We start from the raw sequence: 21,097 nt of genomic DNA on the forward strand, positions 1-21,097 counted from the left end.
ATGCTGCATCGAGTATATTGCTGAACCCCATATTATGTATTAATAAGTCCCCTTTTTGCTGGTCAGAGTGGATTGTGAGGTTAATACACTCGGTGACCTATATGAGAGTGGAGTGTTGAGATCCTTTGAAAATTTGATTCAACATTTTGGGATTCCCAAATCGCAGTTCTATAGGTATAGGTATTTCCACCTGCTCTGTGCAGTTTTTGGGAGTAGTTTACACCCCCCTAAAGCAGCAGATTCTCTGGGAGAGGCAATTACTGTTTTAGGAAAAGGTCATGAGGTGTCAGTGTATTACTTCCTGCTAATTCAGAGTCTGGAGGACGGACCTTTAACTTCTATCAAGAGATTATGGGAGAAATGGTGGGGTTTAAGTATTGATTATTTTTGTATATGTTTTTCTTTTCTTTGTTTAATATATGAATAAAAAAAACTTTTTAAAACTTTAAAATTAAATGTTGAAATATATTAATATTATCTTGAACAGCATAGGCCCAACAATGTGCTAAATTATTTAACTTGACATGAATAGGAACACTTAGTAAATGTATAAACAAGCAAAAGTATGGTTTACCAGTCTAACATTTAGAACCAGGGGCGACACAAGAGGGAGGTCAGGGTGGGCAGCTGACCTAGGGCCTGGGATAAGAGGGGGCCTGCAACGGTCAACCAAAAGAAAACATAAAATGACTGCGGGCCCAAGAGGTGATGACAAATGACCAAGACCGCCCAAGAAGGGGGCCAAACAGTTCCAAGTTATACCACTACATAGAACAAATACTGTGCCAAATATTGTATTTGCAAAAGCCATATTTAATAAGTGACAGATTTCTGCCAAAAAATACCATATAGTCAAACTGAACACACTGCTTTTGATGTCAACAAAAGATATGTGGAAAAGTGAATGTGGTTTTGTGGTTAAGTGGTTTTTAAGAAAATATATGATGAATGGTCTTTGATTATGTCATTACCTACTAGCCAACCAGATCACTCTTGGTAACTCATTGGTAACACTTTCAATGGAGTTTGTTCATTTTCATACCAACATACCAACAGTCTTTCTCATATCCTAACTTAATATGCAGTCAACTATAAGTAAGACTATTGTAAGTTGACTTCACTTAGACATGTAACACTGTGGCTTTGTGGTGCTTTCAAAACATTCCTCAGTATGTCTGACTGACCCGTCAATCCAACACAGCAAGACTGAGCACATATTCACTGTCTTACCCAATGATGCTTTAAGGATTAGTTCACCCAAAAATGAAAATTCTCTCATCATTTATTCACCCTCATGCCATCCCAGATGTGTATAACTATTGCTTCTGAAGATATTAATTTAACCACTGGAGTCTTATGGATTACATCTGTGTTTCCTTTATGTGATTTTTGGAACTACAAAGGCCTGATCACCATTCACTTGCATTATATGGACCAACAGACCTGAGATATTCTTCTAAAAATCCTGGTTTGTGTTCTGCAGAAGAAAGAAAGTCATACACATCTGGCATGGCATGAGGGTGAGTAAATAATGAGTGCATTTTCATTTTTGGGTGAAATATTCCTTTAATAAGCTGACAACATGTTCATGTAAATGCCTTAAACTGTATACATTTTTTGGGGTACGGTCATAAGCGATTTAAGCATAAACATATCGACACACTTGCCCATTACCCTGATGTTGCGTTGCATGTGAACATCTTCACTGGTGATCTTACCAGATTATCTGTTTTAACATCAAAAGCAAAGAATAATCCTATGATTTCTTTTGTAAACAAGGTTTTCTGTTATGGTTGCATATTTTTGAATAAGATGATTTTTGGTAGTTATCAGAGTATTGTTGTGCGTTTAAACACTATGGCTCAACCAAAGGTGTAAATTCTGGCTGGGACTATCAGTCTGTACAACCAATAGAAGACAGGGGATCTTTTCTGGAATATGTTTGACAACAGTGATTTATTTATTTTTGCAGTAGCATTTGGTAATGCTAGTGCTGCAGAAATTACACACTTCAGAATTAAGTAGTGTTAACATGTATCTGTATCTATACAACCTCACCTACTGTGAAGTGTGATATAGTATCTGTTAGCTGGATTATCATTAAGGGATTGCAAGGGCTGATATTACATTGTACTGTCTTCTGCAGGTTTACAACATACACAGGCTGGAGAAAACAGAGTGGGGCATAATATTTTAATGTTCCCAGAGGTTTGATGCCTTTTGACTACAGGCCGCCTGATAGAAATGGTTTCAGGAGCATCAAATGTATAATCCCAGAACCGTTTCCTGCCATGAAATGATGAAGCCAAAAATGAGCTTTAACACTTAATTTGCAGGCATCATCTCATGACACCACATTTATCTATCATCTGTTTCTCTTATCAGTTCAGTGTCATGACTGATGACATTTAACACTGATGGAGACAAAAGGTCTTGGGCGTTGTCTGTGAAAACTAGGACCTACTAAATCATCACATATATGAGTCTGGGTTAATGTGGGTGTTGAGTGCAGAGTTGTGACTACTACAGTGGCTGCCATCAATTTTATGATCGCTGTTTGGAACTATAAAAATGACCAATAACAGCAGCAATGGCCAGTGTTAGTAGCTATTGTAAAATAATGCTATAAAGCAGGGTTGATCTCTGTAATATTTAGAAATATTTCAGATTGGGCTGTACTCATAGATCACTGTCAGAGGTGACGATTACTGTAAATCCATAACTGCTTGCTGGATCCCCTTTAAGATCGTAAACAATTCAATCTCAAAACCTTAAAAAAAAAATGCTACTTGTGTCATCAAACATACACTCTCTCAATAACATCAAGATTTATTTATAATATATATATTGTCACAGTAAGTTACTGATATATTTTACCCCTACTGTAACACATAATAATTTCCGCTACAATACTGTAAATCACCCCTGTAGCAAGAATGTTTAGTGCAGTCCATTTATAATAAAACATTATTCTTTGTCTGAACTTCAACTATGGATAGTGATTCCAAACATTGAAAACAGGTGTTCTTAAGTTTAAATTAAACTGTGAACTGCTCAAATACCTCATCATTTCATAAGTAATGAAAGTAAGCTGTGGCAATAAACTAAAATAAATAAGATAACTATGACCTTAATTTACAGTTTTAGATGTATGTAGCTAAGCTCTCAGAGGAAGAAGATACTACCCATTAAGGATTGAGCACCCATGCCTACAGTAAAGAAGCAAAATTTTTCATGTTTTACATTTGGTCATATATTACATTTGTGTGTGACACTTAAATATTTTAAACAGACAAAATAATTATTGTTCTTGCACTCAAAGTAATAGTTTCATGTCAGACATATTTACCCTTCATTAAACAGTTTGTGTTGCTGTGAGTTGTCATTTCAAACCCAATTAAATTAATAAATGATGAACATAGCAACATTGAAAATGCAGCAGCACTAATTCTAATTGTATGGCTTGTGCTGTATTCAATGGCTACAAAGGTAATACAATATTCAGCTAAAACATCTTAGAGATGCTATGTCATACAGTAGATAGCATCATAAACTGGCTGGCCAGATAAGGTCACGAATCGCTTGAATTATTATATGATTATCCCCATCAGCCACACTCAACATGTACTGAACATTTTGAATTTTGAGCTCTTGTTTGGTCATGGCTTAAAATACTGTCACTACATTTTAATAATTGAGGTGAAACATAGTTCAATGTTTGAATTAGAGCAAATCCTGCTCTTCAAATCCCAATTTGGCCTAATCTGTCCTTTGAAGAACACAAATATTTGAGTTTCCTATAAATCAGGATGTGTGTCACTCAGTGGAATGGCTAAAATGTCATCTCAGACATGCAACTTTAATCCTGTAATATCCTGTATTTATCTTCTAAAGAGTTATTTACAGTAATGTACTACAAACAATATCCACAGATCTACTAAACATACATCTATGAGGTTCCAATCCTAAATGAGTAAATTGTTATGGTTGTAGTACACATGTTCTCTGTCATGCACATATTACATACATAAATGGCTATAAAGCTATATTTATCATATACTGTATTTCACTTTTGTAACAGTAGGTTGATGCTCCTCATGATGTGTCTGTGGCATAATGGAAGCATGTATTTAAAGATACTGATGTAAGGTCAGCGTCACACATTCAAGATGTTTTGAACACATGAACCTTTTTGTAACGGTCTTCTGAATGAATGTGGATTGAGAAATAACAACAGGAGTTCTAATTTACAGTTGTAAAAGAATGGAGTATGTAAAGGTTCAAATTTAGCTAGAATGATGAAGCTAGTTTACAACCGATTGATCTGCAGTAGCAGTCGTATATCAGTTCCAGCCAACACTTTTAAGTGTTATTGCAAGCTTGTTTTCCTGATAGCTTTCATAAGGATAAATGCGTTTTCATAAATAAATTGACTTTTATCTGCTCATAGTATCATAAATGTAAGATGAATTTCTGTTCATATATTATCGAGACTCACCTCGCAGCATCCTTACCTCAAACACACATTGGCCGATGGCTGATTGGTTAGGAGCAGAGTGGGATGTTGAGACACATGCTATGATATCTTCACAGTGAAGACATTCTGGATCTCAGCTCCAGCTCACAGCAGTTTCCTCATTTAGGAAATAATTAAAACCATGGTATCTGTCTGAGACATCTCCATGTGCTGTGACACAGCTAGCGAGCCATTCATTTCCCCTTTGCGCTTTGCACAATGTTGCTACGTTAAAAAAAAAGAAGCCTTTTTTTCATATGTACTCAAAGGAGTTGTATGGTACTGTAGTGCATGTACAAGAGATCTATCTTCATTTCCCAGTTTTGACCCCAAGCCTAACCCCAAGATAACAAAGCGGCATAATGAAAGATGCATTTGGCTGCTAATGCACTGTTGTAGCCCACCACTGAAGGAAGAGATGTTGCAAAATATTAAAAAAAAAAAATATCTGTTTGAAATGAAATGGTTTATGTGGCAGAATAAACACAAACTGGAAATAGAAGGGAATGGTGGTTCAATATCAACTCAATGGCCAGTATGCCCTCAGGATGGCTTGTGTGCTTTTATGGGTTGTTCTCCCCTTCTGCATTAGAAGGAAAACATTATGAGACTCATAAAATCACATTGTTGTAATACATTGTCAGAGCGCCTATAGTGAAACCTTCTTTTAGCTAGCCTGATCAGGCTCACAAGCCTGATCCAAAGATTGCAAACAACAAGATGTGAGCTTGTAGACTAGATGCCCTCAGATTATGAGTAGTGCATATATAGTATCAGAACACTTTCCTTTTCATGTGATTAATCAAACACAAACAATACTTATACTAATGTATGAATTTATTGAGTAATAAAACTAATATATAAATACATAAAAAAGAAAAGAAGAACGTATGTTCCTGATGAAGATTAATTTGATTAAAATGTTTCAAAATAAATGGGAATATCATTTTATTGTGCGGATACATTTAATTAATAAATCCCAATCTGGTGGAGCTGTATAATCTGTCTAAAAGGTTGATAGTACACACACAAACACACACGAGATTAGTCCATATGTGAGGTTACTCTGAGAGTAAGCTGTGTTAAAGCTGCCACATAAATCAAACCAGACATGTTTTAGGTTGGAAAAATTAGGTTCAGACTGTTTCAGTAACCCGGTATATTGTGTGAAATGGGCCCCCAGTGCTTGTTCAGCAGTTCCCCTGTGCATTGTGCAACAAACAGCAGGTAAATAATAGTCATTAACAGTGGCAATGTGATGGTGTTTATGAATATCTATAACCTTGGATTGCCCTCATGAGCCTTTACTTGTGGATTTACAACATATATTTATATACATATATTGTATATATGGTGAATCTCATGTCCAGGTCCTATTTTACCCCAAAATCAACAGAAAAAAATAAAGAAATTAGTTTTGACATTAAGAAAATTAAGCTTTTTAAACATCATTTTCATGACAATAAGCACATTTTATTTGAGTATAATTAGCTTAAGTTGTCCTGATATTTTACTTAAAATTTTTAGTGATTAGTGATATATGGTATTATAGTCATTCTTATTGTGTAGTGTTTCTTATCACTACACAGTAAGAATGACTATAATACCATATTTTAATGTAATAGGCATACATAAAAGGATATACAACAAATACTACCATGATCTATAAATACTTAACAATTTTGTTTAAATATAGAATTTTTTTGCATTACAGTAATAAGAATGAGGAAAGGGGGTGGGGGTTGTGCTTAATTGTCATGAAAATAATGTCACAAAGCAAAAAGTCTAAATGTCCTTAAACAAATGCCTTCTTTAAGCAAAATATAGTTTGAACATTTTAGAATTTTAGGATGAAAAATTACCGAGACTTGATCTTGACAAGTTTGTGAGATTCATCCATGTTCTAGGTGTTGTAGCTTCCATATTGCAGGGATTTAGAGTGATCCATGATATAATCCTTACTGAGGTGTGGAAACAGGGCTGGACTGGCAATCTGGCATACCGGGCATTTTCCTGGTGGGCCGATGCACTTTGGGGGAAATCATGGGCGGACTGGCCAGCGGGAGAACCGAGCGGGCCAGTGGTGCGTCTGCAGAACGTGCCGAATGGGCCGCGATAAGCAAAAATGAGCCGCCGCGTTATGCAGAACGGACCACAAACGGCACCGCGATATGCAGAAATATTTATTTTAATAGATTTAAATCATCAGCTTGTAAATGATTTGCTAATTGATAAGAAGCATATGTGCAGCAAAATGGGGCAGACACTAATTTATTTCTAGTCCATCTACTTAAAAGAATAGTTCACCCAAAAAATTAACTCACCCTCTTGCCATTCCAGATCTGATCACAGCTTTGTAGGTCCACACAATGCAAGTGAATGATCACTAAAACTTTTGAAGCTCAGAAATGCAAATAAAGGCTGCATAAAAGTAAATTGTAAGACTCCAGTGGTTTACTCCATGTCTTCTGAAGTGATACTATTTTGGAATTAGAACAAACCAAAAAAAAATTTCACTATAAATTGCGACAGCAGTCTCCTTGACAATCATGTTTTCAAGCTTGACTACACTTTGTAGCGAACATCAAGCACTAGGAAATGCAATCGAGCTTGAAATCATGATCGTGCCTAGAGACTGCAATGGCAAGACCTACAGTGAAAAAGGAGTTCTAGTTTGATCTGTTCTCACCCAAAACCAATTGGATTAAATAAATAGAATCTGTAATAATATGGATTACTTATAGGCTGAATCTATGTGTTTTTTGGAGCTTCAAAGTTTTGTTCGCCATTCACTTGCATTCTGTGGAGCAACAGAAGTGAGAATTTCTTCTAAAAATCTTTGTTAGTGTTCTGCAGAAGAAAGAAAGACATACACATCTAGGATGGCATGAGGGTGAGTAAATGATGAGAGAATGTTCATTTCTGAGTGAACTACAGTATTCCTTTAATATCACTGAGAGTGAGCCAAACACCACAAACCATAGCCAGCACTGTTGTACTGTGACTGTATACTGTGTCTATATATATATATATATATATATATATATATATATATATATATATATATATATATATATATCACCATTCTCTGCTCTATATCAGGTCAGTTCAAGGTCGGTTCATGTAAATGCAGCCAGAGTTCATGGCAGCTGAGAACACCTCTTCACTTGTCACATACACCATCCTTCACAGAGACAGTCATGGTCACAATTAAGCTTTATGACAGCAATCAATGAGCCCATGTGCCATTTATTTAGACCTTCCTCATCTAATCATTGACACATGATCAAATTTTTGAAACCAGTTCTTGTGGCATTTCTCATAATATTTGTTAATGTCCAAATGAATTTAAAAAAAGAGCCTGTGGGTATAAATGAGTTAGCAGTAGCAGAGGGGTTATAAATTAAGTAATAAATGAAGGAGAGGATGGAGAGGAGGGAAACTAAAGGGAAAGGGGGACATACACTTCTGCTCTTGTGGTGACTGCAGCTGGCTCTGAAGAACAATCTCAACCTCCATGCAAACTTACAAAAATGGTTTTGGATTTGCACACACACATTTACACAAACAATAAGAATGGTCACATGACACACACAACCTCTCTTGAGCATGTATGGACTCACAAACAAACACTTTCTTATATAAACTCCCACAACAACCACTGTTCCAGCACTTTTCACCAAGAGCTTACAGCACATATATACTTTTATGGGTGACCAAGGAGACAGTGGCCTAGTTTTTAACCTTACCTTTATTGTACGAAGTCCTAGGTGTGGGACACATTTAGACAAGATGAATAACATAATAAAGCAGCGGTTTTTCTGTGTCATCTTTATTTCTCTTATGTCAATTTGTCCTCTCGTTTTTTTTTTTTTTTTTTGACTGATTTGTCCTATTTTATAAGAGTCAGCTTTGTAAACATATAAACAGAAAACAATGACACCACAGAGGTGAGATGGGCAATATAGAGACCGGTACAATACAGGCTGTCTGCAGTTAACAGAAACTGACTTTTAACCTGTGTTGCCATGGCAACAGAGAATCAGTGCAACACATCTATCATAAGAGACTGAATGCTGCTGATGTTGGGATGTGAGCTAAGTAGCAGCCAGTCAAAGTGATGCAATTACACTTCAGAAATTTGGATGGCATGTCCTTTATTTGTGGTCAATATCAATAAAATGTATCTCTCTGTCTTGGAGAGATTTGGTGACAGAGACATAAAAATAATTAATTAAAGAGGTCATGTCCACATAATAATGGAGGTGTGATACTGTAAGTAGGTGTAAAAAAGAAATCACAGAAATTCAGTGAAGCGGTTTTGCTAATGTGGTTTTAGTGAGTGCATAAAGGATGATCTGTCATTGCCTGTTCATCCTTAACTGTTTGTTCAAGCAGGAAAATAATGTGTGAAAGTATTTGGAAGTGAATGAAACTGGCTTTAAAGATGACCTCAGCAGAGGATTTCATTGAATGGATGCATTGTTCATGTCTCTGTCTCCTGCAGCAATCCCAACAGAGAGCTGGTCACTTCACTTTATCTTGAGTACTGAGACTTGTTTCCAATCATCTCACCTAATTCCTTTTGTAAGTTAGAATAATTGTAAATATCATTTTTTATTTGTAAAATAGCTGCTTGATTATGGCAGAAATGTGTTTTGCAGAAAGGAACTGATCAGATTGTTTCATTGATTTGGCAAAAGCAGGTGTAAAAATATTTTGATTTTGGCACTAATTATAAGCCATTGTCATTAAAGTTATTGATTATCGGCTCGTTGACAAATCTGTTTGTTGTGTGTGAAAAGCTTTTGGTAGTTTATCTTCAGTCTCTCAAAAGTGGACTGACAATGATCTGAATCAATGTGTTGCTTCCCAGATTTTGACCTCTTTCAAAAAAGGATGTTTCTAAAATTGTTTGTTCATATTTTGCCCCAGAATCTTTTTGATTTCAAAGGATTTAGCCAATACTTGGATTTAAAAGCAGCAGACATTTCACTGACATTCTCATTCATCTATAATTTCACATCAAGTATTTATTGAGGAACTTAATTTGTCAGTATAATTGTGCATTTACCTTCCTTGCATAAGATATTCAGTAATATGAGACCGACCAACAGCCAAAGCCAAAAGAGGTTAGAAAACACAGCTATTTTTAAACTTAGTATCTGCATCCGTTCAGACTCGTTTGGCTGAAAGATGTTAAAACAGTCACAGGAAAAAGTCATTCCTGACAAGGGGACTTTTTTCTACAATCCTAATCCCTTAGAATTTGCAGAAAGACAGATCAGCAACTTGGTCTTGCTAATCAGGAGTGTTCTTGGAAATTATTCTTTTTATGCTGACCTGAGATCAGTTTTGTGTTTGCTTTTGTTAGGCAACAGGGTGCATTGTGAATGCCAGCTCTTGAATCAGGCGAAATATCTTTATGGCTAATGAGGATCTCTGTCATGCTGCACTGTGCTGAGCCATAGGGCGCATGTGCTTGTGTTTGCATTAGAATATTAAGCAACACCGAATGCGAGAATGAATTGTGATGGGAAAGGGCAGCCAGGCACTATGTACCATTTTTCAAAAGAAATCAAGCTCTCCAGGGCACATAAATCTTTTGTCCTAAAGGCTATATGCTAGTGTTTGACTGCCCCATTGTGCTGCACTTTTAAAGGCCAAGCCACAAGACTTTTTATGAGGCTTCTTGAGACTTTTATTCATGACCAGTAAATCGATGTTATTACAGTGCAACTCTGAAGATTGTGTATTTCTGAGTGGGGCATGCAGGAAAAACAAGCCATGCCCTTCTGCGTAACGTTAAATCACACCTGTAAAAATCTCTCTCACTCATAAATAATTACAGGTACTTCAGCTGTTACCACAGTCTTTTCTAATCTCTGGATCTGAAAATAAAATAAACCCTCCTCATTATTAAAGATTGAAATGAACAGCAATCATTGGCACAGATACTTTTGTACTTTTGTATGTTTTACTACCTGTAGTCTCTATAAATCATTGGTCAGGCAAAAAAAAAGTACTGCATTTTGGTATGTTATAGCATATGAACATAAGGTTAAAACTATAATAGACTTACAATAGCTCTTTACCTACACATGTGCCGTCTCCCGTAACCCTGGCCAGCAGTGTCGTATTGATTTGACTGGAGAGGTCTTGGATTCCACAGGGAGTCGAGTCTTTGTTTGCTATTTTTGATGAAGTGCTGACTCCTGGCTTCACCTGTTTTTCTCCAGGAGTGTAGCATTGGTCGAGGGACTGGGGGAAGGTGAGAGTATTTTTTCTGCAGCTGTGCTTTTTAAGTAGCCTAAGAGTGCTGATATTTTGTTGTTATATATATATATATATATATATATATGTTCTTTTCACTCAGGAAAATCCAGGACGGTCTGAAACCGGGAGTTGCCAGAATGAAGGGGAGAAATGTAGTGTTTTCTTGAGTATTATAATGATTAATAAAAAAAACAGTCACTTCTATTTAAGCTACACTGTGTACGATTTTATTGTTAGAAATGACTAATGTAATTGATGAGCAAGTACACCAACAATCCGTCTTCCAAACCATGCTTTTGCCTTACCCGGTTTCACTATGGTAAGACTATAATAATTATTTATATTTTAGAGCTGGTGGGACAGATTTGGTGGGAAATTGCATACTTCCATCATTCGTCCGTGTGTGTTTACGTCATGTCCGTAAATATAAAAAGAAGAAGGTCCAGCTACTATGTGCGTTGATAGGTGTAGTAGTAGTTTGAAGCTTAAAGCTTATAGCCACAACAAACGAGTGACCTACACACTCTCACGGCAAAATCGTAAGGATTCTTACGACTTATCTAAATTTGGCTAATTTGTATGATATCGTATGACAGCACCCTGTATGAAATTGTATGTCTTTCACTACAGCCAATGACGTCGCTGGACATCGTTTTCATCTAATACATGACAGAATACATGTGACAGCAGCAATTACTTGCTGCTGTCACACACAACAGCTTCCTATTACGCTTACACACTCTACTGATCGGTTAGGTTTAGATAAGGGGTTTGGGTAAGGGCATAATATTAATTAAGCATATCCTTAACGCCTCATGGGCGAAACTCGCACTTACTTCAGCATTAGACATCCGGGCATTTGCACATGATGAAATCGTACAAATTTATACGAATGAACAAAATAGCCAACTTGTAAAATATGTATGAATTTTCATGAGACTGGGTTGGAGTGACATTGACCTGATCATTCAAAAAGGCAACCCTCTGGGGAATCACGCAGGGAATGCGTCAAAGTCTGTAATAAAACATGAAAAAACATCGGATTGGCTTTTCAGAGGTGGCGAGTTCTTAAAGGACTTAAAACCAACCCAGAGATTGAGTTTTTCTTGTTCGTCATATAAGATGTTTTATTGGACCGTGTAACGAGGAGGAGGCCGGGTCAGGCCGGGCCATGTGGACACATTACCGGCCCGGAATCAGGCTAATCAGCCGGGAGGGGGATAAAGACGAGCTGGAGGAGTCAGTTCAAAAGAGAGAGAGACGCATGCGGCCACGCTGTATGTGTGTCTGTTCGTTTATGTTTTATGTTGTTTTAAGTTAATTTACATCATTACATTTTACATTGACTTTTCAGCCGTTCCCGCCTCCTTGCCCTTCCTTATACTGGAACCCTCTGGGGAATCACGCAGGGAATGCATGCATGCAGTGGTGCAGAAACCTGGGTAGGAGGAGGGATGTGCAGTCACAGAGTCCTCACCGCTGCTGTCCGCCAAAGCCACGGACGTCTGTCTGAGGACAGAGGGGTCACTGCCGGCCGCAGAAAGCCAGAGGAACCGCTGCCATCCGCCAAAGAGGGAGAAGTGGTTCCGTCTGCCAGGGGCCAGAGGACTCGCTGCCTTGCGCCGGGGGAGGAGCGAGCTGGTGTCCGCCAGATAGTGGAGGAGCAGTTGAGGAATGGGGACAGCGTGTCCGGAAGCCGGCGAGCAAGTTCTTCTCTCTCTCTCTCTCTCTCCTCTCTCTCTCTCTCTCTCTGTGTCTCCGCTCACCCTTTCCCTTTCCCTCTCCCCATGCCTCCCCTCGTCTTTTCCCCAGGTGCACAGATGGTGAGAAATGCTGAACAGTCAACATAAAATGTAATGATATAAATGAACTTAAAACAACATAAACAAACAGACACACATGCAGCCAGGCTGCGTGCATTTCTCTCGCTCTCGCACTGATAAGTTGATTCAGTGCCAGCCATACATCATCAAGGCCTGGCCACGCCCTCCTCCTCTTCACAGACTGATAATTAGCCAAGTAACTCTCTTAGCACTGTAGTTCGTTAGATAACGTTTGCCACTCTAATGGGGGAGTTTACTATGTATTGTGGGACTGCTGTGCTTGATTTCATTTTCGAATAACTTTATGCTGGTAACAATGCCATTCTCTGAACCAGTTACTTGGTCTATTTGCCAGTTAGTTAAGTTTTAATAGTTTCCACAGTTTGACTTTTTCTGTTTGTTTTTGTCTAATGTCATAATTGCCTAACTTTTGTAATGCTATTTATTTTAAAACAATTATTTTCAATAAATCAAAACAACAGCGGAAGATATGCTACTACTTACCTGCTCATAAGACCTTTGTCAGATATCTGTTTTTTTCCTTTCATTATTTTTTTTTATTTTTATTGAGGGTAGGGGGTGAGTTTTGTTGTTAGTGATATTCGCTCTAAAAAGATGATCACTTGTAACCATGGATACACCGGTACTCCTCAAACCATCAGATTCATCTGCACAGAAGAGCAGAGCTAAAGCCCATCTAATGAAATTACCAAAACAATGTTCCTCCGCAAGTAACTTTCAGTTTCATGCTTCAACCACTAGAGGGCCAAAAGTTACATAGTGTAGCTTTCATGTGTAATTAAAAAGAATGGAAAATGCTAATTAATCATCATCATTGCTTCTTATTTCTAGTCTTTTTTAAATAAGCTGATCTCTCTGTGATTTAACGGTATAACGAGAGCTTGCCTCAGGTGGAAACATTGTACAGAAACATTTTACAGTTCTACAGTTCTCTGTGTACTCTGTCCGAATGCAGCCTTTCAGTACAACAATTTTCTGCTTTTTTATTGTTTCAAAATTTTGAAACATACAGTGTAATCTTTAAAAGGCAGGTGTTATGAGAAATGTGGTGAGAGACTCATTTGAGGTCTGGGAAAAAGTCATTGACCCACCTTCCCTATCAGTTTCCTGTTTGGGCCAGTTCTGTGAATACATGTGTGTGTTTATGAGTAAAAAAGTTGGTTTCTGTTTTTCCTCGCACATACTATAATGCGACTGTCCAGGTGGAGGGGCGCAGAGCTCTACGGATCTGCTTGGTCAGAAATATTTGTTCACACAAATCTAAAAACATGTTTTCATCCTGTACATATAGTCCACATCTGCAGGGTTCTTTATCACACAGCTACTCTTTCAGTCACCAGCCATACCTCTTAAATTACAATGTCTACAAACACATTCTGCTTTCTGCCTCTCCCTCTCTTACAGGCGAAAACATATTTGTCTGATAAAACAAGGCAAAAAAGGTCAAATTTAGTGCCAGAGTATACTTTCCATTAAGGGACACAATTGGCACATGAAAAACGCCAGCTGTGCACTATCTTTGGCCGTGGTTTGCCATTAAAAGAACAAAAGAAGTGGCACAGAAGCTAGGAATAGGCCAATAATGTGTCAAAATATGCCCAGTTTTATACAGTATATATTGCCAAATTCTCCTGAAACATCAGTTCAAAACAGCATTGATTATTTATGAAAAACATATAAAGAACACTGTTTTGGGGAAAGTAGATTTCTAGTAAATGTTGTCATTAAAGCCGTCATACAGTTTACAGGAATAATGAAGTTTCCTGCGAGAACTCATTTGACTTATGTGATCAGCTATGTAGCTGTTGTAAATATTCATCTTGAGAGGGGTCAAGGCCACAAAATAAACATATTTTACTGCATTTACTTCTGTCCAGCCCAGATGCAATTTAATAAGATGTTTGACATGCATTACAGAAGTCTGAACAAAAAAGAAGTCCATGACCAAAATCTAGAGTACAACAAAAGACGTTCATCATTAAAGTTGTTAATGCTTCCTCATTGCAGGTAGTTATGATTGTTTATTTAAATCTGTGAAACATACTGAACATATGGCTCATTTCCCTATGTGTCCATATAGAATCTGCACTTTTGCACCTCCACACTGCTATTCTATTGTTCATCAGAAACATCTGACCTACAATTTTCAGATACAGAGAAAAAGAGAGGGATAAATATGAAATATGGTGTCTTAAGGAGTTTACCACCTAATGTTTAAGGGTTTAACCTGTAATAAAAACTGTCAACATGGAGCCCCAGGTTGCTGACAGTTCTTCTCTCCTGAGTTTCAGAGCTGTTGTCTGTCCTTGAACAAAGTTGCAGACGCTGAGCTGAGGGTTCAAAACAGATTAAAGTGCAACATGGAAAGATGTGTTTTTAGCTGTTTTTTTTTAAGGCAGAAAGTGTGTCAGCTTCACGGATGGCGTTGGGAAGGTCATTCCACCAAAGTGGTACGATGAAGCCGAAAGTCTGTGAAAGTGTTTTGGTGCCTCTTTGTGTTGGTACAATAAGGCGACGTTCCTTAGCCGACCACAGGCTTCTAGTGGCCGTGTAGCTATGCATAAATGATTTTAGGTATGCTGGAGCAGACCCAGTGACTGTTTTGTATGCCAGCATCAGAGCCTTGAATATAATATGTGCATCAACCGGCAGCCAGTGGAGAGAGACAAAGAGTGGTGTAACATGCGCTCTCTTTGGTTCATTCGATTACAAATGTGTACTGGTCGGCGCTGCACTGTCTCTCACTGTGCCTATTGTCCTGTTCCTTTTAGTAATTATTGTACTGTCCCGAACCTTTTGCACACGTTTCCACATGCACTTTATGTAGAAATGTTATTTAGTCTGTGTAGTCTCATGTGGTTCTGTGTTTGTCCTATGTTGTTTTTATGGTCCTGGAGGAATGTTGTCTCGTTTCACTGTGTACTGTACTAACTGTATATGGTTGAACGACAATAAAAACCACTTGATAAAGACCAGACGTGCTGCTGCATTCTGGATCATTTGCAGGGGTCTAACTGCACATGCAGGGAGGCCTGCAATGAGAGCCTTACAGTAGTCCAGTCTAGTTATGACAAGTGACTGAACAAGGAGTTGTGTGGCATGTTCAGAGAGGAAGAGTCTTATCTTCCTGATATTGTAGAGTGTAAACATGATCTTGCGGTCTTTGCATTCTTCATGCATACTGCCACATACTGGACAGCAAGGAGAATTTATAGTAAAAATGTTTTTAATCACTGATCTATTTCTCACCCACACCTGCCATATCATTTCGGAAGGCATGGATTCAACCACTGGAGTCTTATGGGTTACTTTTATGCTGCCTTTAAGTACTTTTTGGAGCCTCAAATTTCTGGCCACCATTCACAAGCATTGAACTGACCAACAGAGCTGAGATATTTTTCTACAAATCTAAAGAAAGTAACACATTTCTGGGATGGCATGAGGGTGAGTAAATGATGAGAACATTTTCATTTTTGGATTAAATTTCTTTTACAAAATTATTATTATATTCAGACGATATGCTCAGATCCTTCATTTTGAAGTATGTTTATACACTTTTACTCCAGTCTCTAATGTGTTATGTAGCAGTACAATAGTGATTTTATTTGATGTCACTGTTTCCACTGATCTCAGGAGTATTAAAAACTGTTTCCACCTAAAAACATTCAGTAAATTAGTAGTCTTCCATCGGTGTTAGGTTCCATTAGGAAAAATACATTGTCTACAATACATTTTGATTGCAGTGATTCCACAGTAGGGTTAACAGCAGCACCTTTGTTCATTTGTTGCTAAGGAAGAATTGCCTGTAAAGCAGGAAAAGGGGATAGCAGTTTCCTGTTATGAAGAGAGGTTTTTAAAGAGCTGCTTTCCTCCAATCAGGCAACAGATGATCAAAAAGGAAGCCAGGCAAACAGCAAAATCATTCACTGTCTTGACAAAACTGCGTTTAGAAACGGTTTAAGAACATTTGTTTACCCAAACCACAAAACAGCCCTTGTTATACCAATCAAACTATAGAAAGCTCAACATCTCAAAGCGTGGGGTTTATGCAACTAAGCAGTGCTTAACACTAACACTGGGATATTGCAAAGGCAGTCTGATTAGAAATTTTGAGTACTTGTGTATGTGATTTGAAAGGGACGCAGAAATTATCCCATCACTTGACAGAAATGGTGCCGTTATTTTTCGTGAAAGTGGCGTACGCCACTGATGATTATTGGTTTTATATGTTTTTCTTTGTGGTTTTGGTCATTGATCTTTGTATTCCCCCAAGCGAGATTCGCTGTACCTCCTCAGGAAGCGCGCAGAAACACCTTCAGTCTCCACACGCAGATCTGAGCGCGCGCGCATCACTATCATTTCTTTAGAGGTAAGCGCGCGGACCTGAAGAGACCTGCTGCAACAGTCGCTAATAAAGCTGTTTTTTGTCTTCTTGTCACACCGGCGAATAACTGAGTCTTTATTGTTTATTTCCCAATGTTTATGACAAATGTAAGTGGAGTAAGTTCGCGGCACCTCTGGATATATACTGTTGCTTTGGCGGAATAACCAGGAAAAATGTGAAAGTGTTTCAGATGCCACGGTGGATGACATTCGACAATGAACACAGGTGTGAAACCAAATAATTGCTTGCTCTTTTCTGACTTAGCCTAACTTTCAGTGCCGTTCAATTACTATGACTTTGTGCGAAGTCCAGAATGAAATCTTTAACAGCCTGTTAATCCGCAGTACTGCGGAGTATTTCTTTGAATATGTGCAGTATAGAGAAAAAGTTTATACTGGAATGAGAAATAAGTGTCATATCCTCGACAACGACGCTGTACTGACTTGCTGTTTGTTAAATTATATTCCCTGTGAAAGTGAAGTACTGACTCGGATCGTCACATTGAACACTGTCTACAGTCAGGGCTGTTGCCAAAAGTATAGAAAATGTCATTTTGGTTCTTAGGATTGATGATGCTCTCTGTCACTTAGTCTCCTGTATTATTGAACAATGCGTTTAAATATTATTGTATTATTTATCACTGAATATCATTGATATCGATCACACAACTTAAATGAGGACATTAGTACAGATGCAAGTGTATTAGAATACTCTGTGTGTATACTGTATATTTATCAGCTGTTTTATATCAGCAATTTATTTATTTATTAGGGATGCACTTGTAGGGATTCTCTCCTGATCCGATTCGGATACCTGAACTCTCAGTATCGGCTGATACCCGTGTTGTTTTTTTCCTTAATAAGTTTCGTTTTTCTTAATGAGTTTAGAATATCTATAACTCAGTGTGTGGAACTGAATATGAGTACTCTTTTATGTGTAAAAAACCAAAATGTACTCATCTAACTACACCTAATTTCATTAAAAAAATTAGGAAAACAAAAATCAATCATATAAAACTTGTGCAGCCTATTAAGAAAAACGTTATTCGTATCTAGTCTGTTGGATCAGCAAATTCAAAAAGCAAAATGAAAGTCTTCTGTGGAAAAAAAAAAAAAAGCCAGTTCTCTTGAGCCTACACTTTTTTATTTTTATTTCTACCTTGTATGTCTTTTTTGTTCAAATTGGAATATCAGTCCACATTTCAATCACATAGTATTTTTATTTTAATTTAATAAATGATTAAATGACAAATGTCATTTGTTATTGTAATTAGTAATAATAATAATATTAATTAATATTTTAATTAAATTTTACCATAGAGATGCATTTCAATTGTAATGACTTAGGACTTTTATTTTGAATTAGGCTTTTATTTTGAAGAACCGCACCAGGATGACTCCAGAAAAGTGCTTGTTTGTAGGCTACTTTACAGTAGTTTAATTCACTTCTCATTCAACATCTGGTGTAATGCTCCTCCGATGCCATTCTCAGTGCTGCTATAAGCGAACCAAACTATTGGGCATCTACTTCTGAGATGGAATTTTTGTACAGCAGCGTTTCACGAGCCAATGCACATGCATACAGTATGTGCGTGTGTGTCAACAGAGCAGCGCTCGTTCAGTAAATTGTATATGTATTTAATAAACACATACTTTTAAGATTCACTTAGCTATCGTATGTATTCAAGAGTCTTCGAATAGACATTTGGACTACCTTAATAGTGCTTTAAATGTTCTTTTGTGGCATTCTTTGAGCTTGATGATAAAGACAATGACAATCACGTGGATTCAGATTTCGATTGGCCTTGTTGGACCGATATATGATCCAGGTAAAAACGTCAGTATCGGAGCCGATACCGATCCAGGTATCGGATCGATGCATCCATAATATCTATCGGCCAATTATTGACCAAATTAAAACCATTAGCATATCAGTTATAAGCATGGAAGTGCTGATTTGAAAAACAATGATTTATTTATAGTAACACACTTTGTAAAAACTCTGTGAATTCAAAGCATAATCCAGAAATAAAAATTGCCACAATATGTAGAAGTACTGGTACTCGTAAGAACATGTATACATTTGTATTATTTCTCATTGTCACCTTAGTGCTTAAAAAACATTATAAATGGATTTGACTGTTGTGAAAACACCACTTATAGGCTACATGTTGAAGGAAACCATCCAAAACGCTTTAAAACCAGCAGACTTTGACTTCTGAGACATCGGTATGATATCATGTGTTCAACAGATCCAATCCATGTTCAATGGAAATGATTTATCGTTAAAACAGTAAAAAAGCTTTTGTACCTCATTGTTCATTTTTAAAGCAAAATTCTAAAGTAAAACAGTGATCTGATGACAAAACAAGGCAAATAGCCTATGGTATTTGTATCGGCCTATCCACATTTTTCCTGAACACGGAAGTGTTCCAAAGTTTCACTGTTCAATTTCCTGTCTTCCGGTCTTTTCACTCACATCTGCGTATATTCTTAGTAGGTAATGTAATGTTTAAGGTATTACATTTGTAAAAATTGGCAAAAAGTATGCAGATACTTCACAGAGTCGAGATGGATGTTTTTTATAGACCTGGGTGTGTAGATGGCATGAAGCGATGGTCCGATGTTAGTTACGTTGATATCATTCATTTTTCTGATTTGTTATTATGACAGCCAACAACTGCACAAGTTGAGCCTGAAATACATTTTTACACCAAGTAACACTTCAATGGTTGTTGTTCTCCTCTGGATCGCTTGTTTTGGCTGTTTTTACTTGCCGTCCAGATACTAGAAATACAAAACACGCATCATGGTGTCGCCCAGTGGTTGCTCAGGAAAACTGTGGATAGGTTTTTTTTGTTGTTGCTTAAATTGGTATCGGCCCACAATTTTCATATCGGTGCATCCTTAATACATGCTGTATACTGTATATATATATATTAGGGCCGTCAATCGGTTAACATTTTTAATCGAATTAATTACATGGTGTCCCGATTAATCGCATATACAAATATTTGCTGAGAAAGCCCCTCATATACAGTGACTGAAAAAAGTATTTGATCCCCTGCTGATTTTGTCATTTGCCCACTGACAAAGAAATGATCAGTCTATAATTTTAATGGTAGGTTAATTTGAACAGTGAGAGACAGAATAACAACAACAAAAAATCCAGAAAAATGCATGTCAAAAATGTTATAAATTGAATTGCATTTTAATGAGGGAAATAAGTATTCGACCCCCTCTCAATCAGAGATTTCTGGCTCCCAGGTGTCTTTTATACAGGTAACGCGCTGAGATTAGGAGCACACTCTTAAAGGGAGTGCTCCTAATCTCAGCTTGTTACCTGTATAAAAGACACCTGTTCACAGAAGCAATCAATCAATCAGATTCCAAACTCTCCACCATGGCCAAGACCAAAGAACTGTCCAAGGATGTCAGGGACAAGATTGTAGATCTACACAAGGCTGGAATGGACTACAAGACCATCGCCAAACAGCTTAGTGAGAAGGTGACAACAGTTGGTGCGATTATTCGCAAATGGAAGAAACACAAAAGAACTGTCAATCTCCCTCGGTCTGGGGCTCCATGCAAGATCTCACCACATGGAGTTGCAATGATCATGAGAACGGTGAGGAATCAACCCAGAACTACACGGGAGGATATTGTCAATGATCTCAAGGCAGCTGGGACCAGTCACCAAGAAAATAATTAGTAACACACTATGCCGTGAAGGACTGAAAACCTGCAGTGCCCGCAAGGTCCCCCTGCTCAAGAAAGCACATGTACAGGACTGTCTGAAGTTTGTCAATGAACATCTGAATGATTCAGAGGAGAACTGGGTGAAAGTGTTGTGGTCAGATGAGACCAAATTCAAGCTCTTTGGCATCAACTCAACTCACCGTGTTTGGAGGAGGAGGAATGCTGCCTATGACCCCAAGAACACTATCCCCACCGTCAAACATGGAGGTGGAAACATTATGCTTTGGGGGTGTTTTTCTGCTAAGGGGACAGGACAACTTCACCGCATCAAAGGGACGATGGACGGGGCCAAATCTTGGGTGAGAACCTCCTTCCCTCA

The 21,097-nt window shown here is 37.7% G+C and overlaps 1 protein-coding gene across 2 annotated transcripts in view; it reads left to right on the top strand.

Moving 5' to 3' along the window:
* The first annotated feature begins 17,018 nt into the window (after positions 1-17,018).
* LOC127632925 (FYVE, RhoGEF and PH domain-containing protein 5-like) overlaps positions 17,019-21,097 on the top strand; it is a 53,382-nt gene continuing 49,303 nt past the window's right edge. For both annotated transcript variants that reach the window (XM_052111768.1, XM_052111769.1), the window contains exon 1: positions 17,019-17,245. The gene's annotated coding sequence lies outside the window, so the exon portion shown is untranslated. The remainder of the gene's footprint in view (positions 17,246-21,097) is intronic.

This window comes from Xyrauchen texanus, chromosome 39 (genome assembly GCF_025860055.1).
Source record: "Xyrauchen texanus isolate HMW12.3.18 chromosome 39, RBS_HiC_50CHRs, whole genome shotgun sequence".
Lineage (NCBI taxonomy): Eukaryota > Metazoa > Chordata > Actinopteri > Cypriniformes > Catostomidae > Xyrauchen > Xyrauchen texanus.